Source organism: Ascaphus truei, chromosome 4 (assembly GCF_040206685.1).
Source record: "Ascaphus truei isolate aAscTru1 chromosome 4, aAscTru1.hap1, whole genome shotgun sequence".
Lineage (NCBI taxonomy): Eukaryota > Metazoa > Chordata > Amphibia > Anura > Ascaphidae > Ascaphus > Ascaphus truei.
The window spans coordinates 175569300-175590156 of NC_134486.1; positions in this window are offsets into that span (position 1 = coordinate 175569300).

Here is a 20857-nt window from a genome sequence, read left to right on the forward strand (position 1 = left end):
TGCCCTCCAGTCTCAACGAGGGCATGAGCCTCCACATGGGCGCGGGGGGTAACTCCGTCCGGCGGCCCATGAAAGTCCTCACTGAACCAGCAACGAGGAGCGGTAGAGGGGGATGGAGGTCCATCCCGGACTACGCTCGTGCTGTACGTTTAGGAGAGGCAGAGAAGGCACTTGGGGAGGACTGGTCTCGCCCTATTGCCGGATGTGCTAATTTTGTGTTTTTATGTTTCGTTACATGTGTTTATCTGTTCCCCCAGTGTACTTTCCCTTGTTCTTCCCGGCTGCAGTCCGAATCCTCGGAAAGAAATAGAAGATTCTCGACGCTGACACCATGGGCTCGGACGGTTGATTACAAACGAGTAAAGGTTTGGAAATACACTCATGAGTAAAGAGATCACTATTATTTCACACAATGTGAAAGGCTTTAACAGTCCAGGGAAGTGCAGGCTAGCTATGGCGGACTATAAGAAAACAGACCCTGACATAATTCTATTACAAGAAACACACTTTTCGAAATCCAGTTCCCCGAAATATATTGACTATAGGTTTAGGAATTGGTTCTCAGCTTCATCCAACATAAAAAAAAGAGTAGTAGCCATTCTACTACATAACCGTTTGCCCTTTGCGATTAAGACCATTAAAAAAGACAACAACGGCCGATTTCTGATTATAAGCGGCGAAATAAGAGGTCAGCCGATCACATTGGCAAACGTTTATGCTCCAAGTGAAGGCACAGAGGCTTTCCTGGAAAGGTTCTTCTCCATCCGCCAGAGGATGGCACAGGGATGCGTAATACTAGGGGGCGACTTTAATCAGACACTAGATCCAGTAATGGATAGATGCACCCCGAGCGGTAAAGCTAACTCAAAGGTTAGACAAACCTGGAATAGAGGGCTGAGAACTAATAATCTTTTAGATATATGGCGGGAACAGCACCGCCAGGACAAAGGATTTACATTTTACTCCCACCCGCATGACAGATATAGTAGGATAGACTACCTCTTTGTATCCAGTAGAATGGTTTCACAGATCTCCCACTCGGGCATCCACGATATTTCGTGGTCAGATCATGCGCCGATAGAGCTGCGGTGCTCCGATTTTATTCTGGACAGACCAGGAGCGAACTGGAAACTTAACGAAGTTTTACTAAAAATCCCCGAAATTGCACAAAATGTGGGGGATAGAATCAGGGAATATTTTCAGGAGAATATGGGAAGTGTGACTTCGCAGGCTACCCTATGGGAAGCCCATAAGGCGACTCTGAGAGGAGAGCTCATAAGGATTGCAAGCAGGCGAAAGAGGGAGAAGGACAAAAAATCAATCTAGTTACAGAAGGAATTGGCAGTCCTCTCAGCTCGACATAAAAATAACAAAGATGGAATGACCCTTAAGGAGTTGCTAGACACCAAAACCAAACTTAATATCTTGCTGACCTCCCGTGCTGAAAAGGAGCTGACATGGTCTAAGCGGAAATTTTTTGAGAAAGCAAACAGGCCAGATACCCTACTTGCCAACAAATTATGAGACAAAAACCACGTCTCCCAAATTCAGATAATTCGAACAGAACAGGGGGATCTGACCTCTGACCCCAAAAAAATAGTTTATGAATTTAAAACATATTATGAAACCCTATATGATGGGGCGAAGGTGGCACACACGCCAACCACAAAAGCACGACTAAAGACGTTCTTAACAGAGGCTCAATTGCCTAAAGTGACCAGAGAGGAGAGGGCAGACTTTACTATCGAGGAACTCCTAGAGGTAATGAAGTCATTAAAAGCAGCCAAGGCCCCAGGCCCAGATGGCTTTTCCAATTTCTATTATAAGAAATTTCGCAAAATATTAGCTCCTCATCTACTAAAACTGTGTAATTCTTTCCTGGATGGTGCCCCCATCCCGAGCTCGATGCTCCAGGCGTCTATCTCAGTAATCCACAAACAAGGAAAAGACCCAGCGGACTGTAAAACCTATAGGCCCATCTCTTTAATAAACTCTGATACAAAAATCTTTTCCAAACTTTTAGCTAACCGCCTTAACCAGGTGTTGTCCAAGTTGGTCCATCCTGATCAAGTGGGGTTCATATGTGGTCGACAAGCAGCTGATAACACCAGCCGGATTATAGATTTGATTGATCTGGCGCAAAAAAAACATATCCCGTCTATGGTGCTTAGTTTAGATGCAGAAAAAGCGTTCGACAGAATTGATTGGCCCTACTTGAGGGAGACGCTGGGAGCGTTCGGCTTGGGTGGGAGAATGATAGAGGCAATTCTCGCTCTGTATCGGGGACCGACGGTGAAGGTCAGGCACCAGGGCTTCCCCTCGGATGAATTCCTGATTAAGAGCGGCACCAGGCAAGGCTGTCCTCTGTCACCCCTTCTCTTTGCGCTATGCATCGAACCCCTAGCGGCGCACATCCGCCTCAGCCCGAATATAGCAGGAATCCAAATTAGTGACCAGCCACATAAGGTGGCCCTATACGCTGATGACGTGATACTCACGTTATCACAGCCCCTCACCTCTCTGCCGAACGTCTTTCAATTGCTAGGGGAATTTAATGCGATATCTGGGTTCAAAATTAACCAGGCAAAATCAGAAGCCCTAAATATCAACTTACCTAAGGCCACCGAGAATCTGATCATGGTGAACTTTGAATTCAAATGGCAAACCTCCTCCATAAAATATTTAGGGATAAATATCACGAAGCAATCAGGCACCCTTTATAAGGCGAATTACCCCAGACTAATACGGACACTGAAGGAAGATCTACGGAAATGGGCAGGGTACAACATATCCTGGATTGGCAGGATTCAGTCTCTAAAAATGAATCTCCTTCCCAGAATTCTGTACCTATTTCAGACTCTTCCGGTCCCTATAATCAGGGAAGAGATCCTTCGGTTACAGTCCGCAATGGTGAAGTTTGTCTGGGGTAATAAAACCCCTCGCATCTAAACTAGCACACTAATTCGGCCCACAACAAGAGGAGGATTAGCGGTACCTTACCTGTTATCATACTTCAGAGCGGCCCAATTGACCCAAATTATCCAGTGGCACACCCACCCTAGTCGGAGGCGATGGGTGGAACTGGAGGCGGTCTGCTGTGCCCCGGTGGCATTGCAGGACCTGATCTGGCTCCCAAATAAGGTTCGCAAGGACTTCAAACTCCCGCTCCCCGCGATTGCCGGCTCTTTGGCAGTATGGGACAAAAGCAAATATAAGCACGTATTAATGAGACAACACTCCTTGATGACCCCAATTTTGGGAAACCCTGATTTCGCTCCGGGCCTGCAGAAGAAAGATTTCACTATATGGACACAGAAGGGTTACACTCGCCTTTTACACCTGGAGGGTAGAATATCTATCAAACCGTTTGAGCAAATTAAGTCTGAAAAATCAGTTCCAAATTCAGAATTTTTTAGATACCTCCAGCTAAGAGCTTTCTATGATAAATTTCCCATTCGAGCTCAACGCACTAATTTTGAACAGCTCTGTTCTACTGGAACAGGAACCAAGGGACTTATCTCTACGATGTACAAAGCGGTAGTCTGTCCGACTCCTGACGCCGACGTGACACTAAAATATAAGAATAGATGGGAAAGAGATCTGGGGGACACACTAGAGGACGAGGACTGGGACTATATTGTCTTGGCGGCAGCTAAGAGCTCAATCTGCACGACATTGAAGGAGAACGCGTATAAGGTCCTGATGAGGTGGTATTTGACCCCATTACGATTATCAAAGTTTGTCAGGGGCTACCCTCCATTGTGCCCTAAACAATGTGGGGAGCAGGCAGACTTGCTGCACATGCTGTGGGGTTGCACCAAGATACTCCCAATCTGGGAAGATATCAGAAATTGGCTCCAGAGAATTCTCGATTGCGCGATCCCTTTGGACGGACCCCTGGTTGTTTCTGCTGGCCAGACGCACCCCGGGGTTAAACAGGTCGGAGCACAAATTAATTGCACATTTTGCAACTGCCCTGAGGTGCGAAATAGCATCATTGTGGAAGCAGCCCGAATTACCAAATATCCCAAAAATCAGAAATAGAATTTGGCATGTTTGCCGGATGGAACAGTTAACGAGTCTGGTTAATGACACCAGCACAAACTTTCTAAAAGTCTGGGCTCCATGGTTAGCCCTGAACGATATCCCAGGGGTCAATGCCTCCAATATACTGCTTTAATAGCTCTAGACGCGTTCTCCTTGGATGAGTGTGGCTGACGGGGAGACATAGAATACAGACAGCGGAGAGGGACAACTAAATTCGGTAGTAGAGTGAGTGAGCAGGTTTAAGTGTACACATCCGCGGACGTACGCAAACATTAAGATAGAAGCTAGCCCGAGATCTGACGGACCTGAAGTCTCCAAAAAGAGCCCAGATGATTCGGAGCCTTTCTGTGGCAGCAATCTCCAAAACGAGCCTAGATGATTCGGAGCCTTTCTGTGGCAGCCTCACCCCTCCCCCCCACTCCTCCCCCCTCCCTACTTCTTCCCTGGTGTATTCTGGTTGTAAGTCTGGTCGGTCTGTGCGTATCCCCGGTATGTCTTTTGTGAGTCCAAATACAAAATGAGTTGACATGTGTACTGTTATATACGACAATGGGTTGGTAGATTATGTGATGATTATACCATAAACTCAATAAAAACTTTTTTGGTTGAAAAAAAAAATTTGCCCTTAGACTTGCTCCAAATCTCACAGGTAAATCTCGTCGGATCTAGCTCAAACATTTTGGCGTACACCTCCTTATCCAGTGCCCATAGGGACACTGGCAGAGAAGACGTTCTAGCATATTGGGATTCAATGGCTAACCAACAATATTGTGTTGGATCAGCGTGCCACATAACCACCTGCCTTAGTTGGGCAGCTTGGTAGTATTTCGAGATATCTGGGACACCCAAACCTCCTCTTGTCTTTAAAGCCATCATCACAGATCTAGCTGTTCTAGGCCTTTTACCTTGCCAAATAAAATTAAATATTCTATTTGGGAAATTTTTCAGTTCGGATCCCGGTATCCGGACTGGGAGAGTCTGGAAATTATATAATAACCTAGGGAGTATATTCATCTTGACTGATACTATTCTCCCAATCCATGACACCTGATATCCTTCCCACTTTGCCAGATCCCTTTTAATCTTATCAAACAATGGTGGATAGTTGCCTTGATATAGGGAGTGGTAGTTCCTAGACACATTTACTCCCAGATATTTAATATGTGAGGAACTCCATCTGTAGCTGAAATTCAGTTTTGGTAATTTTATCTCTTAATCTGAATCTTTCAGATCCAAAGACTGTGACTTGTCGCTGTTCATTTTATATCCAGAGATTTTTCCAAAGTCTGATAGCGCCTTTTGGAGGTTGGGTAAAGAAGTCTGAGGGCTTGCTAAAGTCAGAATAATATCGTCTGCGAATAATGAGATTTTATCATTTGTTTTCCCAATCACTATATACCATGTATATCACTATTTGCTCTTATTTTAGCAGCCAATGGCTCAATCGTTAGAGCGAAGAGAGGAGGAGATAATGGGTACCCTTGTCTCATACCATTTAAAAAAAAAAAAATTTCCCCAAACATTTTTATTAGGCATAATCATCTTTACAGACATTGGTTTTACATTATCAGTGTTGGCCTAATACAGTTGTATTTTCCTTGTTCATGTGGGGGGAGAGAGAAAGAAAGGAAAGATCCCCTAAGGCCACGTCATGGTCTCTGGGGTGTGGAAAAAGAAAGAGAGGAGGGGGGGGGGGGAGAGAGGGAGTCATTCCACCCTCGTCCGGCCGGGTCCCGGCATCCATCCTTCACGGCTCTACTGTGGTTCAGATCCGTCTGGGGTTGTATCCTGATTTGGTTCGGATTAATGGGTTAACCAGCGTTCCCAGATTTTATAGAAACCTTCAGTTGAGCAGTTCAAGAAGGCCGTGAGTTTTTCCAAACTCATAACATCGTTAACTCTTTTTTTCACTAGCTGTTTGGTGGGGGGCGCTATCTTCTTCCAAGAGTATGCGACTGAACACCTTGCTGCTGTAAGAATAAAGTTCCTGAGGCCGTGTCTCATATTTCCTCCCAGTCCTCTCTGTCAATAACTATGTCCAATTCCGCTTCCCATTTAAGCATATAGTCGTGAGCGGTAGAGTTATCCGGATTCTCCATGCCGGCATATATTTGTGTTATTAGACCTTTTTGATGTACTCCTTCGCGACAGAGTTTCTCAAATTTTGTGAGAGGGGGGAATTTCAATGATGGGGACATTTTTTGTAGAAAGTGTCGAATTTGGAGAAACTTAAATGTATCCAGGTGGGGTAATTTTAATTTGGTTCGCAATTCTTGGAGACTCAGGAACTGTCCATCGCTCAGCAGGTCCGCGATCGCTCTGATCCCCATTGTTTTAAATAGGTCGAATTGTCGGGTTTCACACCCTGGTGGGAATTTAGGGTTGTCAAATATTGGAATGAGCTGAGAGCAAGGGGACGAGAGTAAGAATTTAGTTTTAGTTTTTGCCCATATGTCCCAAGTATGTTTCATTGCCCCCAGCCCGAATTTGGGCGCCATGTCATTTCCCCTGTCACCGCTCCAGAGAAAAGCTGGTAGAGAAGGCGTTCTGGAGTAATGAGATTCAATTGCTAGCCAACATAGCTTGTCTGGGTCCGAGTTCCACATTACCGCCTGTTTTAATTGGGCAGCTTGGTAATATCTATTAATGTATGGGACCCCCAGTCCTCCTTTTGTCCTAGATGCCATAAGAACCGACCTAGCTACCCGGGGTCTCCTTCCATTCCAAATAAATTGGAGGATTTTATTTTAGATAGTTTTTAATTCAGAACCAGGGACATGGATCGGGAGCGCCTGGAAATAATATAATAATCGGGGGAGTATATTCATTTTAACTGAGATCATTCTCCCGATCCATGAGATCTGGTATTTTTCCCATTTATCCAGATCTTTTTTAATTTTCCTAAATAGGTTGGGATAATTATTTTGGTATAGGGAGCAATAGTGCCTCGATACATGTACTCCCAGGTATTTGATGTATATAGGGCTCCACTTATAATTAAAGTTTGATTTCAATGTCCGCATCTCTGGTTCTGATACAGTAGATTTAAATTGAGGGCTTCTGACTTATCACTGTTACTTTTGTATCCTGATATTTTGCCAAATTCCTTTAATTCTTTGTGTAAGTTGGGAAGGGAGATCTGGGTCTGCGTTAATGTTAATATGATATCGTCTGCGAACAATGAGACTTTATAGTTTATTCCACCAATTGGTACCCCCTGTATATTTATATTGTCTCGTATTTTAGACGCTAGTGGTTCGATTGTTAGGGCGAAGAGGAGAGGGGACAAAGGGCATCCCTGTCTCGTTCCATTTTTAATTTCAAATTTTTTTGCTGTACCCCCCGGGAGTTTCACCACTGCAGACGGGCAGCAGTACAGCGCTCGGACTCCCGCTAGATACGCATCTTTTAAGCCGAATTTCTGCATTGTTTTGTCAAGAAATAGCCAATCAATTCTATCGAACGTCTTCTCTGCGTCCAGGCTTAACAGAACCGCTTTGGTAGCTGTGAGGTGGGCATGATCAACTATATTTATAATTTTGCGGGTGTTGTCTGAGGCTTGTCTGCCAGATACAAACCCCACCTGGTCGTTGTGAATTAATCTCGTAGGATGGGATTCAGTCTATTTGCCAGGATTTTGCTGTATAGCTTAAGATCGTTATTTAGTAGGTAGATTAGTCGGTAGCTCCCACATAGCAGTGGGTCCCTACCCTCTTTGTGGATGATGGCGAGATTGGCCTGGGTCATTGATGGGGGGATTGGGCTGCCCTCCATGAATGAATTGAATAAGCTGAGTAGGTGTTTAGTTAGGATCGGGGAGAATCTTTTGTAATAAACATTGGAGAAGCCGTCGGGGCCAGGGGCTTTTGAGATTTTTAATGTTTTTATTGCGTCCGCCAGCTCTTTTTGGGTAATTTTTGCGTTAAGCATCTGATTCTCCTCCTCTGTCAGTGTTGGTAGGAGGCAATCGGACAGGTAATTACTAATAGGTTCAGTGGCTGGTATCCCCGTGTTCCCACCCTGAGCCTTGAGGTTATAAAGTTTAATATAAAATGCGGTAAATTCCTCCGCTATTTTCTGTTTGTTATAGATTATTTCTCACGATTAATTTTTTATCGCTGTGATCTGGGAACGCTTCTGTATACCTCTTAGTTTGCTCGCCAAAAGTCTGTCAGCCTTATTGCCCTTGTCATAGTATTTCTGACTAGTCCATGTAAGAGCTTTTTCTACTTCTTCCATTTGGGCTTGTTTTAGCTCATTCCTGGCTGCGGTCAAGGTTTTATAAATCTTTTTCGAGGGGTTGGGTTTGTGCTGTTGTTCCAGCTTAATTATTTTAGTTGTAACAACTAGTGACATACCGCTCACCTCAATATTGAATACCAACTCTATGATATCAGCTGGTGCAAAGGGGAAAGGGATGACAGACATACATATATAAGGAGACAAAGGATGCTCCTATAAAGATCCCACTTTAATGCACAGCAAAGCCTAAAATAGTCCACAGGTATAGTAACCCACTAGAGTAATGGTAAGGCTACAAGGGTACAATTAAGTAACCGCTCCCAACACTGTGGGAGGACAATTACCACTAAAATGCCCTAGGGCAAAAATAATAAATGATTTATTGATATTCAGAAGGCGACGCAGTAACACACACTCAAAATAACCATAAAAACAATTAAAACATAAATCACGGGTGAGGCAGGGTAAGGGGATATTATTATAAGGTGAATTCCCAAATATTAGTGTATGTCCCCTTACCAGTACCAGGTGGTAGTGTGAGACACAATGGTAAATACAAATGATAGGCAATAGAGAATGCTAGAGCCTCTGGTCTCAGGGTATGGTGGAGGTTGCACTAATCATTGCATGCTGTAATTGATCTGCTCAGTATCAATAGTTGGATATCACACTGACAGTAGGTAGTGATACATGCAGAGTAGTGAATGCAAATAAATGTGCCACAGTCATATACCACAAAACCTATATAGGTACTAGGTCACACGATCAATGATTCAGTAAATCATTAGTGCACATTATACCACATTATATAAATGAACCGCGGCATGTGCATCAAAAACCGGACCTGATTTATGCATAAACTACCTCTGCTAGGCAGTTAACAACTCGAACAACCCCACACAAACTACCAGGAACAGTCTCACCCGTGACTCCTCCTACACAACGTCAACGTGGTGACGTCATGCCGACGATCGTTTCGCGCATAAGGGGCTGGCGCTTTCTCAAGGTTCAGGTATCCAACTATTGATACTGAGCAGATCAATCACAGCATGCAATGATTAGTGCAACCTCCACCATACCCTGAGACCAGAGGCTCTAGCATTCTCTATTGCCTATCATTTGTATTTACCATTGTGTCTCACACTACCACCTGGTACTGGTAAGGGGACATACACTAATATTTGGGAATTCACCTTATAATAATATCCCCTTACCCTGCCTCACCCGTGATTTATGTTTTAATAGTTTTTATGGTTATTTTGAGTGTGTGTTACTTCGTTGACTTCAGAATATTAATAAATAAATAAATCATTTATTATTTTTGCCCTAGGGCATTTTAGTGGTAATTGTCCTCCCACAGTGTTGGGAGCGGTTACTTAATTGTACCCTTATAGCCTTACCATTACTCTAGTGGGTTACTATACCTGTGGACTATTTTCGGCTTTGCTGTGCATTAAAGTGGGATCTTTTTAGGAGCATCCTTTGTCTCCTTATATATGTATAATTATTTTAGTTGTCAGATCTGTTACTAATTTCACCTTGGCCTTTCTGTGGGATGCAATTGAAATAAAAGTTCCCGTAATTGCTGCCCTATGGGCTTCCCACAGAACCGCCGGAGAGTCTACTATGCCCCAGTTGAGAGCGAAGTACTCCCTAAGAGCCTTTTTACTTTCTTTTTCTACCTCCGGGTGGTTCAGTAGGGAGTCGTTCAGCTTCCAAGTGTAGGCGGTTAATTTATGAAATGGGGTGGATAGGGTTAATGTGATGGGGGCGTGATCTGACCATGTAATGGGGCCTAAGTCCGAATTTGTGCAGGCTTCCAGGATATATTTGGTAGCAAAAAAATAGTCTATACAAGAGTATGACTGGTGGGGTGCGGAATAGAATGTGTAATCTTTTTGGCCCTGGTGTTAGATTCTCCAGATGTCCATTAAGGAATATTCCTTGGTGATCGTTTTAAATTGTTTCTCCATCCTCTGAGGTGGAGGTCTGTGTTGGCCTTGTTGGCCTGAGGTTCTGTCCTCTGCAGAGTTTATGGCCATATTAAAGTCTCCGCCCACAATCAACGAAGATAGGTAGGTAGGTCAACCTTTTCTAACACTGCTTTCAGGAATTCCGTTTGATTATCATTTGGTGCGTAGATGTTGATCAGAGCGACCGGCGAGCCAGCCAGTGAGCCATATACCATTAGAAATCTACCCTCTGGTTTTGGTGATATTGAATGGGGTTCCTTGTCGGAGCAGGATCGCTATTCCCTGCTTTTTACTGTTAAATGACGAGAAGAAACCCGTAGGGAATACATTGCTAATCAATTTGGGCAGCTCTTGGGATGTAAAGTGCGTCTCTTGGAGGAAGATGATATCTCCCTTGGACTTTTTCATCTCTTGGAGCGCCAGTCGTCTTTTTCTATTATTATTCAGGCCCTTTACGTTTAGTGATACAAGTTTAATTGCGGACTGACTAGCCATTTGGGTGAGAGAGTTTAGTGTCCATCGGGGTCTCGCCCTTCCCACCGGGGAGATCCTGGTTCGTTGGTTCAGAGAACCTTTTTAATGCTTCTTGATGGTGCTGTTTGAGTATGGGTGTTAGGCCCGCCCGACGAGGGGTTGGGTGGGAGGAGGCAGGGAAGGTCGAGTGGGGGGGGGGGGGAATAGGCTGCTGGGACAGGGTCAGCAGCAAGAGGCAAAGTGGGACGAGGTCAGCTAAGGACCTCCAATAAGTACGGCCGGGATTGGCTACCGGCATTTGGGCTTAAGGCCCAATGGGGGGGGGGGGGGGGGAATCCGATGGTTCAGGCATGGGCGTGCAGGGAAGGTGCGGACCCTTGTACTTGCTTAGTGTAAGCTCTACCTTAATTTAAGAGGGGGGGGGGGAAGGCATAAGGGGTCAAAGGGACGCAAGTCCCGAAACGCGTCAGAGTTACTATGTACTCCTTTTGACCACTTAATAAACCTTTTTATATCCGATACTGGTTTGCAGCCCCCATTGTTTGCACGGTTGTGCTCCGCCACTGTACCCTATGGGACTACTCTGCAATTACGTCTGGCGTGACGCACCCACTAATCAAGGACTGAGCTGTGCTTCAAGGGAGTTCCTCACATTGATCGTTTGATTGGTATTTACTTTTGTTTTGCTGGGGGTCTATACAGGACCTTTATGGTATATATAGAGATCTGTGTTAGCCGTCCAGCGTAACTAGTACACTCCTATGTTTATATCATCCTAATGAGTCTCCTTAGCTCTTATACATGCTCTAATGCCTTGGTTACATATTTTAGTACTCTGAATATGCATGTATGTTCCTAGGACAGCAGAGCCCTGAATATTGGGATAATATCCCTCACCGACTACGGTCAAGCTTATAGGTTTTGGACATGGGGAAGGCGTGGGGAGGGAGGGAAAACTCCTAGCATAGCCATAACATGGAGATCTTTCTGACAATCCTTAAAACCAGTGTAATAAACGTGAGAACAACTCTTAACAAGCTCAGTACATGAAAAGCATTATAACCTCTCTTTTTGTCAGTCGGTCAAGCTTATAGGTTTTGGACCTGGGAAAAGGGGGGGAGATGGGGGTGGTGGGGAGATAAGAGGGAGGGGGGAGGGGGAGACCTGGGTTGACAGGTAACACAACAGCACATTGCATTAATGTTTTTAAGTATCATGCTGAACATAAACGGAATACTTCCTACGCTTGCTGGTCGGGGAAGAGGGGGGGGGAGGGATGGGGCTCTTACATTTAGTGAAGTTAATATCCGAGGATCCTTATGACATTTCTATTTGATCTATGTGGCCCGCCGTGTGCCTTCCTCAGAGGGTTTGACAACGTATTTTATTACTGCAGGCAGCATCATTAGTATGGGGCCGTGCGGCCATATCTTCTGCGGCGGAAGGGCAGGCTTATGGGATTTGGTGCGTGAGGGGGGGAGCGGGAAGGGGGGGAGAGAAAAGGGAGTACATTATATTATAACACATACAACTTTTCTCAACTTCAACATTCATCAACTGAGGAACAGGTTTTTTTTTTTTACATAACTCAACTGTGGCATAGGGACGGCTTAGCACTAGATCCATGTGGCCAGCTAATCTAGACTGTCAGTTACTGTAATAGTGTCACTGCCGCTGCTTCCATTATCGAAGTCATTTGGGCTTCCTGTCTTGTGCAGGGCTCATTAGGCAGCTTCCCAGTTAACTAGTATTTCCTAGTCCGGGGGGTGGGGAGGGTAGCAACAGTCGTGCGAACCGAGCCTGGGGTCCATAGTCCTGTACCCGGGCCTTAGACAGATTAAATTCGTTATTTCTTTTTTTAATAGATTGGATAACGATCCAATTTTTCTATTGCCGGACACGTCCACATAATGTGGACCATATCGCTTCTCTGCCCACAACCCCTCCAGCACAGATCAGACACCACAGGGTAGATTTGCTTCAGTGGCCATGGCGTGAGGTACCAATGAATACAATTTTATATATATTTTCTTTAGTTGCTGTGCATATGGAAGTTTTTGCAGCAAACTCCCATATATCCTCCCAATCATCCCTGTCAATTTCTATTTTCAAATCCGCTGCCTATTTGAGCATGCAGTCATGATCATGTGAATTGACCAAGGCCTCCAAACTGGCTTTTATTCTAGTTATCAAACCTTTTTGATAACTACCTCTCCTACATAGTGCTTCAAAACTTGTGAAGGGAGTAAATTCTAATTTTGGGGGACATTTTTGGAAAAAATTTCTGATCTGTAGATATTTAAACATACTAAGGTCTGGTGCCTCATACCTAGTTAGGAACTCTTGGAAACTAGAAAGTTTTCCTTTATGCACTAGGTCGGCAACTACTCTAATATGTTTAGCTTTAATTTGGTCGAATTGTTTATAATCACAGCCTGGGGGGAAATTTGGATTATTAAAAAGCGGAGTAAGTTGCAAAACGGGAGACACAAGATTAAATTTGCCCTTAGACGGAGACCCCGCCCCCAGAGTGAGACGGATGGCAGCTTAAGCCTTGAGCTCCATCCCTCATCCCCGACAATACACTCATAAAGCAAGCAAAACGAACCTTTATCACCCCTAACTACTTTCACAATACCTTTAAAACATTAGAGATGGCACCGATGCAGGCAAAAAAGAAGGAGACCTCCGTAAATATCTGGCGCCGGATTCAAATGCAGGATCAGAGTCAGAACGCGATGAAGACACAGCGGAAGGACCGGAGCAATTACCTGTCCGCCGCTGTGATTTTGAGAGGTTGTATAGAGACATGAAAGCCCTTATACACCTGGAAATGCAGGACTTAAAAAAGGAGGTGCAGGGGCTCGTGAGTGCACCGGAGCCCTGGAAGAGAAATTCAGCACCAATACAAAACTGATTAAAAAAGCTGACAAACGATCCACATACTTACAAGCACAAATTTCGGAATTGGCTGACAGACAGGAAGATGCGGAGAACAGGGACCGCAGGAATAACATTAGGGTACGGGGGATCCCTGAAAACGTCACCAATGTGGAGGATTTCATCTCAAGATGGATGGCGGAGTTACTCCCTGACTGCCCACCCAATGAAAGAATAATGGATCGCTGCCATCGTGCCCTAAGAAGCAAACCAGCAGCAACAGAGCAGCCGAGAGATGTAATAGCCCGGCTGCACCATTATCGCACCAGAGATGCTATCCTACAGAAGGCCAGAGTGGCAGAAGCCTGCAGATTCGAGGAGATCACAATGCAACTCTTCCAAGATCTCTCACCGCTTACCCTGGCCAGGAGAAGGAAACTCCAGCCCATCACCCGCACACTGAGGGACAGAGCCATCAGATATAGGTGGACCTTTCCGTTTGGCCTGCTGGTCATCCGCAACGGAAGGGCCATCTCCATGAAGGAGATAGAAGAGGGAGCTGAGTTCCTACAAAAACTAGGGATCAAGGAGAACTCACCCACGAGCCCTAGAGGAGAAAAGCCCAGAGAAACGGATTGGCAAGTGGTGGGGGCTGTGGGCGAAAGCTGGGAAGCTCTCACATGAGCTCGCTTAAAGTCTCGTATCTTGAAGTTACCTCATGGTTAGAGGCTAGTTAGTAAAGTTATATGTTGCTCCTGAACTGTCTCCCCCCTTGATTAACCCCGAGTGTGACGAACAAGGATCTGGCTGCTTACGTGGCTATAGCCAGACTCAACACTACACGTTATGGGACCCTGCAACCCTCCAAGGCATTCCTGCAAGAAACACCAACTAAAAAGTGGAAAATCGTACCTGCATACATCATGGCGGCGGGCGGTGGAACGCAAGCTGCCCATCATGGCGGAAGAGCTCGATGGAGTCCACGAGGCGGCTTCACGGAAGTGCTGCAAGTTTCGGCGGGAGAGCTAGGGGAGTGGCGACCTTCCTCGCGGGCTTCAGGTGAGAAAATGGCGTTCCCCGGAACAGCGTCACCGGAAGTGTGCTGGGCGCCATCTTGTAGGAGGCTAAAGAGAGATTACCGCTGACGTCATCTCGGAGCGCCGAACACCATCTAGTCTCGCGAGAAGAGACTCTGACTCATAAACCGGGTAAGGAAGAGGATAAAGTACCAGGAATGCAGCAGAGGGACAACTCTACCTGATGGCGGAGGAAGAAGAGAAGGCGTGGACAACATCCTACAGCGATCCGGAAGGAGGGCCCACGAACCACCACACCACCACGTTGCAAGCAAGCAAGGCCCATCATGCAAGCAGCGGAGTAGCCGAGATAATAAACACTGTCCCCAGGCAAATGTAGCTGTGTGCCCATTCCCCTAGGGGCTAATCCACCCACCCAAAGACACGATACCAAATTGGGGGTGTTGGGAGGGTCATAAAGCCACACTAGCTTATTAAAGTGGCAGTCCCCCTTGAAAAAATAAAAAAAGGGGGGAGAAAAAAAAAAATAATAAAAAAAAAAAGGGGAAATAAAAACAAATATATAAAGAAAAGACTCGGGACCGAGAAGGGGGGGGGGGGGAGGGGGAGAAAAAGTTGCAGTATCTCAGTTAAACTGCCAAAAGAAGGGTTCTGTTTTTCTGTTTGTTCATTTATCTATATTATCTATAATGAAGATGAATCACCTAATGTTGTCGGGGGGAGGGTGGAGTGCCCTCCAGTCTCAACGAGGGCATGAGCCTCCACATGGGCGCGGAGGGTAACTCCGTCCGGCGGCCCATGAAAGTCCTCACTGAACCAGCAACGAGGAGCGGTAGAGGGGGATGGAGGTCCATCCCGGACTACGCTCGTGCTGTACGTTTAGGAGAGGCAGAGAAGGCACTTGGGGAGGACTGGTCTCGCCCTATTGCCGGATGTGCTAATTTTGTGTTTTTATGTTTCGTTACATGTGTTTATCTGTTCCCCCAGTGTACTTTCCCTTGTTCTTCCCGGCTGCAGTCCGAATCCTCGGAAAGAAATAGAAGATTCTCGACGCTGACACCATGGGCTCGGACGGTTGATTACAAACGAGTAAAGGTTTGGAAATACACTCATGAGTAAAGAGATCACTATTATTTCACACAATGTGAAAGGCTTTAACAGTCCAGGGAAGCGCAGGCTAGCTATGGCAGACTATAAGAAAACAGACCCTGACATAATTCTATTACGAGAAACACACTTTTCGAAATCCAGTTCCCCGAAATATATTGACTATAGGTTTAGGAATTGGTTCTCAGCTTCATCCAACAAAAAAAAAGAGGAGTAGCCATTCTACTACATAACCGTTTGCCCTATGCGATTAAGACCATTAAAAAAGACAACAACGGCCGATTTCTGATTATAAGCGGCGAAATAAGAGGTCAGCCGATCACATTGGCAAACGTTTATGCTCCAAGTGAAGGCACAGAGGCTTTCCTGGAAAGGTTCTTCTCCATCCTCCAGAGGATGGCACAGGGATGCGTAATACTAGGGGGTGACTTTAATCAGACACTAGATCCAGTAATGGATAGATGCACCCCGAGCGGTAAAGCTAACTCAAAGGTTAGACAAACCTGGAATAGAGGGCTGAGAACTAATAATCTTTTAGATATATGGCGGGAACAGCACCGCCAGGACAAAGGATTTACATTTTACTCCCACCCGCATGACAGATATAGTAGGATAGACTACCTCTTTGTATCCAGTAGAATGGTTTCACAGATCTCCCACTCGGGCATCCACGATATTTCGTGGTCAGATCATGCGCCGATAGAGTTGCGGTGCTCCGATTTTATTCTGGACAGACCAGGAGCGAACTGGAAACTTAACGAAGTTTTACTAAAAATCCCCGAAATTGCACAAAATGTGGGGGATAGAATCAGGGAATATTTTCAGGAGAATATGGGAAGTGTGACTTCGCAGGCTACCCTATGGGAAGCCCATAAGGCGACTCTGAGAGGAGAGCTCATAAGGATTGCAAGCAGGTGAAAGAGGGAGAAGGACAAAAAAATCAATCAGTTACAGAAGGAATTGGCAGTCCTCTCAGCTCGACATAAAAATAACAAAGATGGAATGACCCTTAAGGAGTTGCTAGACACCAAAACCAAACTTAATATCTTCCTGACCTCCCGTGCTGAAAAGGAGCTGACATGGTCTATACTGTAGTTTATGACATACGAGAAAGAAACCACAGACGGGTTCATAACCCTGATGACTCATTATGGGAAGTATTTTTGTACTATGAATTATTTATTCCAGGAGAGGTTTATACAACAAATTGGGAACTGCTTAATTTTGGACACTTAACACACACAGGTTCTTATTTCGCAAGGGTACAGGTTGCTCAACCATTTCAGTACATGTCTGTGAAATGTGATCGTGAATTTTTCATCAGCACTAGAAGATGTGTTGATAGAGGTTATTTAATTTGTGATGACATTATACAGCACATGCCTTGCAATGATCAAATGCAAGGTAGCAACTGCCCGATAACTGCAACACCCATTCAAACTCCTTTTACATTAATTCACAGCTTAGATAATGGGAGTTACATAGTATTATCTACAGAAGAGGATTGCGATATTCCTCCTTTTCAGGCATCACTTGTCACGGTTAATGGGAGTATACAGTGTTATGGTACTACACTTATTCCACCTCTGTTACATCAGACACTCACATCTGGAGTACATTTCCAGGTACCAGCTATCACACTGATCCTTCCTCACATGACAGCCTATTTGGCACATTTAAAGAAAATGAAGGTTACTATAGGGTTCACACATGATATAGTACATACCCTTTGACAGAGAGTTCACAGTGAATTACTACGTGTTGATTTACACCCGGGTGATTTTCCCCAGTGGTTGACTACACTAGGTGAATCATTGAAAACTTTTTGGCCAATGACAGGTAATTTTTTGACAAAAATAGGCACTAGCCTACAAACTACTGGTAAAAGTATTTTTAGTGGACTAGGAAATGCGTTTGGAATCCTAGGTTATTTGAAACCACTATTGTTTTTTATTTTAGGGATAATAATCCTTGTTATTTTGCTTCGTATTTTCTCTTTTCTTCCGAAGATGAAGAGGCGTTCAGCTTAATCACATTTTGCTTTCTAGCATATATTCTTATATTTTTACCTAGATACTAATATACTGTTTTAAGCACACAGGTCAAATCTAACCTGCTGCAGTATGCTTTGTTGCAAGGACACAGACGAAAAGAAAGATACTTCACAAATCTTGCGTCTACCACGGTCCTATCAAACTTCCATGAGGATGTACTTACTGTAGATGAACTGGTTTTACCACATCGGAAACCACGCAAAGTGCATGCAGTTCACAACACGATGAGAGACTTTATGTATCAGAACTCTCTTGCTTCCTCAGGACAGTTTTCAGTTTTAACACCTAATGGGACATTGCTACCGCTTAGCTTGCTAATGTTATGTAATTTTTGGCAAGTGAAATCTTTGCTATCTCTTGGTGATCAACCCAACTTCAAGTGTAGAGACATTCACCGTCAAATATTTCAAATGTCTTTTTATACAATTGAAGAAGGTCATATCAGCATTGTTAGCCACGGGTCATATAATTGTACCACTTTGTTTGCATGTTCAGGTAATAAACATCAACATTGTTTTGGGGCCCGTTGGGATACTACGCTTTTAAGTATGTATGAACGTCAACATCAACCCGCTTTACAATTGGGTGATTTTTACAAATTGATACCTTCCCATCGTGGAATAACTTGTGCACATATGCGCAGTTGTGGGTGTTTTGCGATCAATCACATACTCCTGTGAGTTCAAGCTCATCAACATCAGAGAGCGGTGACACTGTCTTCCAAAAGTACACATAATGAATATTTTCTGCTTTGATAGTTTTTCTGCATTTGCAAACATATGATAATTATGTGTAGGAGAGGGTGTTATGGATTACAGGTATTTTCTGGCATATAACGCATAATGAATACAGGTCACAGGTACATATATACATAGTATCATTATAAGGCCTAGTATAGCTTAGAGTATACTGTTAAAATCCTGGTTTTTCTTGTCTTAGAAATAATAGCTTGTTTTGCTCAGAAGTGGCAGGATATTGGGACAGGTTACATAGACATAAAAGGGGAACTAACACCGGTAAACAGGCCGTGGTTTAAAGGTAACTTACGACATATATCATACGTCACTAACTGTAAATTCTGATGGTAAACATCATACGTCACAAACCACAGAGCATGGACACATGACACGTGTCACACGTACGCAGCAAACAATGAACACTATAATAGGTTTGCACGACTCCATGTTAAACCAGAACCGAACTTAGGTGTGAAGTCACACAGATGAGACTTGAGCTGGGACTGGCTGACCTATCGTAATATCTTTTGGTTTGTGAGTATTGACCCAGGCCCAGATGGCTTTTCCAATCTCTATTATAAGAAATTTCGCAAAATATTAGCTCCTCATCTACTAAAACTGTGTAATTCTTTCCTGGATGGTGCCCCCATCCCGAGCTCGATGCTCCAGGCGTCTATCTCAGTAATCCACAAACAAGGAAAAGACCCAGCGGACTGTAAAAGCTATAGGCCCATCTCTTTAATAAACTCTGATACAAAAATATTTTCCAAACTTTTAGCTAACCGCCTTAACCAGGTGTTGTCCAAGTTGGTCCATCCTGATCAAGTGGGGTTCATATGTGGTTGACAAGCAGCTGATAACACCAGATGGATTATAGATTTGATTGATCTGGCGCAAAAAAAACATATCCCGTCTATGGTGCTTAGTTTAGATGCAGAAAAAGCGTTCGACAGAATTGATTGGCCCTACTTGAGGGAGACGCTATGAGCGTTCGGCTTGGGTGGGAGAATGATAGAGGCAATTCTCGCTCTGTATCGGGGACCGACGGCGAAGGTCAGGCACCAGGGCTTCCCCTCGGATGAATTCCTGATTAAGAGCGGCACCAGACAAGGCTGTCCTCTGTCACCCCTTCTCTTTGCGCTATGCATCGAACCCCTAGCAGCGCACATCCACCTCAGCCCGAATATAGCAGGAATCCAAATTAGTGACCAGCCACATAAGGTGGCCCTATACGCTGATGACGTGATACTCACGTTATCACAGCCCCTCACCTCTCTGCCGAACGTCTTTCAATTGCTAGGGGAATTTAATGCGATATCTGGGTTCAAAATTAACCAGGCAAAATCAGAAGCCCTAAATATCAACTTACCTAAGGCCACCGAGAAACTGATCACGGTGAACTTTGAATTCAAATGGCAAACCTCCTCCATAAAATATTTAGGGATAAATATCACGAAGCAATCAGGCACCCTTTATAAGGCGAATTACCCCAGACTAATACGGACACTGAAGGAAGATCTACGGAAATGGGCAGGGTACAACATATCCTGGATTGGCAGGATTCAGTCTCTAAAAATGAATCTCCTTCCCAGAATTCTGTACCTATTTCAGACTCTTCCGGTCCCTATAATCAGGGAAGAGATCCTTCGGTTACAGTCCGCAATGGTGAAGTTTGTCTGGGGTAATAAAACCCCCCGCATCAAAACTAGCACACTAATTCGGCCCACAACAAGAGGAGGATTAGCGGTACCTTACCTGTTATCATACTTCAGAGCGGCCCAATTGACCCAAATTATCCAGTGGCACACCCACCCTAGTCGGAGGCGATGGGTGGAACTGGAGGCGGCCTGCTGTGCCCCGGTGGCATTGCAGGACCTGATCTGGCTCCCAAATAAGGTTCGCAAGGACTTCAAACACTCGCTCCCCGCGATTGCCAGCTCTTTGGCAGTATGGGACAAAAGCAAATATAAGCACGTATTAATGAGACAACACTCCTTGATGACCCCAATTTTGGGAAACCCTGATTTCGCTCCGGGCCTGCAGAAGAAAGATTTAACTATATGGACACAGAAGGGCTACACTCGCCTTTTACACCTGGAGGGTAGAATATCTATCAAACCGTTTGAGCAAATTAAGTCTGAAAAATCAGTTCCAAATTCAGAATTTTTTAGATACCTCCAGCTAAGAGCTTTCTATGATAAATTTCCCATTCGAGCTCAACGCACTAATTTTAAACAGCTCTGTTCTACTGGAACAGGAACCAAGGGACTTATCTCTACGATGTACAAAGCGGTAGTCTGTCCGAC